The sequence below is a fragment of the Acanthisitta chloris genome, unplaced genomic scaffold, assembly GCF_000695815.1.
Source record: "Acanthisitta chloris isolate BGI_N310 unplaced genomic scaffold, ASM69581v1 scaffold7151, whole genome shotgun sequence".
Lineage (NCBI taxonomy): Eukaryota > Metazoa > Chordata > Aves > Passeriformes > Acanthisittidae > Acanthisitta > Acanthisitta chloris.
The window spans coordinates 23,901-29,087 of NW_008657606.1; the positions used below are offsets into that span (position 1 = coordinate 23,901).

At 46.7% G+C, this 5,187-nt stretch overlaps 1 protein-coding gene across 4 annotated transcripts in view; it reads right to left on the reverse strand.

Moving 5' to 3' along the window:
* The window catches only part of SMOX (spermine oxidase), a 25,224-nt gene that overhangs the window by 12,874 nt on the left and 7,163 nt on the right, over nucleotides 1-5,187 (reverse strand). The window lies entirely within an intron of this gene.

Here is a 5,187-nt window from a genome sequence, read left to right on the forward strand (position 1 = left end):
GCATGCCCTTATGGCCCTTCATTTCCATGGAAAACCTCTGAAGTATCTTTTAACACAGGAAAGCCTTTAAAAGATTTGCTCCCAGAAATATAACTCGTCCCATTAAGGACTTGTTTGTTCAGAATGTGTCACCTTCTCATTTATATCATGCCACAGGGCGCACAGTACTCTTAGAAGCAGAGCTGATATCCCTGTTTGGTGAGTTTTTCCTGTCAAATATGTTTCCATGGAAAACCTCTGAAGTATCTTTTAACACAGGAAAGCCTTTAAAAGATTTGCTCCCAGAAATATAACTCGTCCCATTAAGGACTTGTTTGTTCAGAATGTGTCACCTTCTCATTTATATCATGCCACAGGGCGCACAGTACTCTTAGAAGCAGAGCTGATATCCCTGTTTGGTGAGTTTTTCCTGTCAAATATGGTTTGATTACAACTTATGATCCTTTTTTGGAGACAGATTATTTGGACATGCTGAGAAGTTGAACTTAACAGCAAACATATTGTAGGAACCTGGCAGAACTGTGGCAGCTTTACCTTCAAAGGCTCCTAGAGCTTTCCCTTCCCTGCTGATACAGCTAAGTCACCATGTTTTAGGTTCTTCCCTCTCTAATTCTCCACAAAAGCTTGATTTTCCCTTGGGTTTTAGGAATAAAGTGAATTTGAAGAGGCAAAATGAAGGGATGATGAGAAAAGGGAGGTGGTGAGCAAAAACACACAGCAATGGTAGGAGTGACAGAGAGGTCTGTAAGTAAATGCAGGAAGGTGATAAGGACGAATAAGGGATGAGGAGAAAGGTGAAGAAGAAAATAAGTGAAAGAATGAGAAAAGGGGGAAGTAAACTACAAATCAGAAGCAATCACATGAAACATGAGTGAAACTGGTGAAGATAGAAGAGAAATGCAGACACTGGCTGAGACACAGCCTCTCCAAGGAGACTTCCAGACACAAAAGGTAGAGACCAATTCCATGCATGAAATGAAGGCATCCAGGAAATGAAATAGTGCCTTCTCTGTTCCATGAGGCCAAAAGCTTTTTGGCAGTTTCAACATCCCATGGTTCTCAGGTCCCCTGGTTTCTGAGGCCCCAACCACTTGCAGCAAGTTGGAGCTGCATAGACCTTGCGTCAGCACAACCAGCTCAGCTTTCATAAGCCGATTGCGCTCTGTAAGCAGATAACACATTCACAAGACTAGCAAAGCTGTGTTAAAACCCAGCGACCACTTGGCCAACAGGAGAAGTGGGCCTGGGTATGTTTTTATTAACCATTATATTCTTCACTGACCCACAGAGTAAAGGGCAGAAAGGCACAGTTCATGCCGGAACCATCAAGTCTTTCCTATACATGTCACTCCATTGATCAGGCAGCAGGTGAGTTTAATCACCATGAGAATTTTTATTTTTTCCTTAGAATCCCTGTTGTTTCCTTGCTTCCCAAGCTCAAACAGCATTTGAACAATGCCCTCAGGCACACGGTGTCCTGTGCAGGGCCAAGGAGTTGGACTCAATGGTCCTTGTGGGATCCTTCCAACTTAGGATATTCTATGATTCCTGGGGGTGCTGAACCATTTGAGAAAGAACAGAAAGCAAAGTTGTTGCAGGCAAGAAGCAAAAGGAGGCACAACAGCAAGTCTTACATTACGAGATGAATTATCAGAATAAAAGAATCAAAAAAATGCTCAAAATTTATTTGTTAATGAACATGTGAGGCGAACGCATCCTGTAAAAGAAACTGTGGACAAGGTTCACTAGAAGTCCTCATTTAAGGCAGACTTCCAATGAAGCAGGAGCAGAATTGTGATGTCTGGAATTGGAATCACCCAGGCTTTCCTTCCCCAGGTGGGAAACTGCTCATAGTAATGGAAAGCATTGTCATTCCTATGGGTCACCGGAAACAGGCACTTGTAAGCTTTGAAAACCCAACCTCCTTCAAACATTTGAGCATGGTGTGATCACATCTCCTCAGAGAGTTCCTGGGGGCTCTCTCTCCAAGATCCTGGTGAAAGGTAGCATCAAGAATGCCCTGAAAGACTGTGTTGAGTTTCTAGTTAACTCTACATAACATCCATGCACCCAAACTGAGCTCTGTGCCCAGCAGCAAGGAGAACTACACTACATACAGTCCAGACTTCTCTCACTTTGCTATTATCACACACCTGATACAAGCAGGAAGCAAAAACAAAGCACAGGCTGCATCAACTCCCAGCTTCTACCATTGGCAAGCTCAAATCCCAACACAAGACCTGATCATTTCTCACTGTAAAGCTCCTCTGGGTTTGGGCAGAACAACTGGCCCTGGAAGTCTGTCTGAAAAACAGCAGCCAAAGTAAAAGACACAGAATATCTCAAGCAACTCTTCACTCTAAGCAGATTTCCTTCCCTGATTCTGAGGGTTTACATAGTCCTGCAGGGAAATCACAGAATGGTTTGGGTTGAAAGGGATCTTAAAGACCGGCTAGTTCCAAATCCCCTGTCATGGGCAAGGACATCTTCCACTAGACCAGGCTGCTCCAAGCCCCAACCAACCTGGTCTTGGACACTGTCAGGGTGGGTCAAGCCACAGCTTCTCTGGGCAACCTGTGCCAGTGCCTCACACCCTCACAGGGAACAACTGCCTCCCAATATCCCATTGCCCTTTCGCAGTGGGACGCCATTCCTCCTTGTCCCATCACTCCAGGCCCTTGTCCAAAGTCCCTCTCCAGCTCCCTTGTATCCCTTTAGACAATGGAAGGTCTACCTAGAGCCTTCTCTTCTCCAGGCTGAAGAAGCCCAACTCTCTCGGTCTGGGGCTGAAGGTCAGAAATTACAAGGAGTTACTTGAATGTCCATAATCCTAAAATGATTTCACTCCAGCTGACATGTTCTGTCTTCTTTCTGACCAGCTTTGGGGCATCCCACAACCAGAGTCTCCATGGAGAACATGGATTCCAGCAGGGATGTTCCCTCTGTTACCTACAGGCTTCCACCTCCACATGTTTACCACATACGTGCTCCTCCACCACAGGAAGAGGCAGTTTCTTAGGAAGAACAAATCTAAATAAAGAACTTTCTCAGCACTGAAGGAGGTCAGGAAAGCACATCCCAATCCACACTCCTTCCTGTCAGCACCGGTGACAATCTATAGCATTGTCTTTTTCTCACTTGGCTTAAAAACTGCAGAGACTTAATCGCTGGCCAGTAAAAACCCTGACAGAGATAGGCCCGTGCTGTTTTCAGGCCAGACATCTGTCAGTGCAATAGAGGCAGGGAGGGAACAGTGACTCTCGGTGGCCCTTTGGTCCTGCTTTCCATGATAACACAAGGCAAGGCACTGGAGCTTAATTGGGGATGGCAAGAAGCCCAGCACGTGGTGGGGGTGAGGAGGGTGGGAAACGTTGTCATTCTTTGGCTGCAACCCTCCTCCAGGAGCTGTGCACACACAGGAGAAAGCTGACAGATAACAAGGCCATTAATTAGCTGATTGTTAAAGGGAGGGTTCCTGGGAAGAAGGTCTTTAGGGACCACATTCCTACTGAAAAGCTGGAGTAAAAATAGGCACTTTTCCTAAATCAGGCTGCACAATGGACTACGTGATTTTGCACCTGCATTTCACTTGTCCAACTCACCACCCTCTCTCACACCCTTCACTAATACCTGAGAGTTGCCCTTAAATACCTCTATAGAGGTCCCCTAGCAGGGACAAAAGAGCAACTCTGAGATGGGCTGTCCCTGTTCCCTTTTTCCCAGGAGCTACACACACACACACAGACCCTGAAGCTGTAGATATTACCCTTAAAGGCCACACTCCTGTCACTTTCCTGAGGGCCATGCAGATGTGGTATGAGCAGGAAGAGACCAAAATCCTCCCCCCAGTCCCGGGATTCCCCCAATTATCCCAGCAGAAATGGAGTGGAAGGTGGGAAGATTACATGACATGGGCATCACACCCTGGGGGAACTCCTTTGGAGACTGCCCAAATGGAGTGACAATGACCCTGAGCAGTGCCAGCCCCTTTCCTTTTGGAGACTGACCAAGTGGAGTGACAATCATCCTCAGCAGTGCCAGCACATGGTCTAAGGAGGACAGTCTTAAAACAACAGTGGCTGGAGAGCTGTCCTGCTCTGTCTCATGGTGCTTTCCTTAGCAGTGTGTGGTTGGAAATCCAGGTGGAAGCTCTGCAGGACTGAAGACCTTCCTTGAAGGCATTGTTCAGTCTGAGTGCTCTCACAATGAGGATCCAGGACACCTCGGTCACAAGGTCATGACAGATCCTGACTGATTTCAATGCAGTGCAACAGCCTCTCATAGGGCTCTCTCTGCCACAGAAATGAAGAGCTGAGCAGCCTTACTGCACAGCTTCCTTGTAACCAAATAAAGGCTTCTGTGCAGCATCCCTACAGCCATTAAAAATTCAGGCTACTGCAAACAAATAAGAAGCAAAACTTGTACTGAAGCAGAAGCAGCAGCCAAAAAAGATTGGACAAGCGCCTGGAAAAAGCATAAGGACTTTCCAAATGAATTAGTGAGGCAAAGCTCTGGAGGTACAGGGGTGCTTTGCCTTTCACTCCAAGAAAATTCAGCACACAGAGGAGACCTTGCCTTGCTAGAATCCAGCTTCAGAGACTCCACACACGCTAGTGACACATTCGAGGGAGACCCCCTGCACTATGTATTCCCTAGAATTTGGTGTCCAGGTGCCAAGATAACTGGGGCTAGAGAGATCCATATGGAGAAGCAAAGCTGAAGGCATATGCTGGAGCCTCAGCAGCAGCTGCAGGGAGAGCCAGGCAGTGTGAGTGTGTGGGGAGTGAGCCGGCTGGGCAGGGAGGGCAGGACTTTGGAATGGTGACAGGTTTAGCCCTGTTCATTCAGGAATACATTTTCCACTGCTAATGCCAGTCCTCCATTCCTGATTAGGCTTTGCATCAATCATGGAGTTGCTGCTTGCTTTGTGGGGGTTTCTTCCTTTTCAAGTCAGGACAGTGTGTGTAACAGCCTTTGCTATCTCAGCCTCTTCTAAAAGAATGAGATGACATGGTGGTGGGATTGCTAAGATCAAGGCTGCCCCAAGACCCTCAGAAAGGTCTGGAAGCTCCTATGAGGCAAGGAAAGAACATGACTTCAGGATTTAGTGATCTGTAAGATGGCTTTTTATCCTGGACAACCTCAAGATGTTTTAAATAAACCACTCTAATAACAGAGATGCAGAAC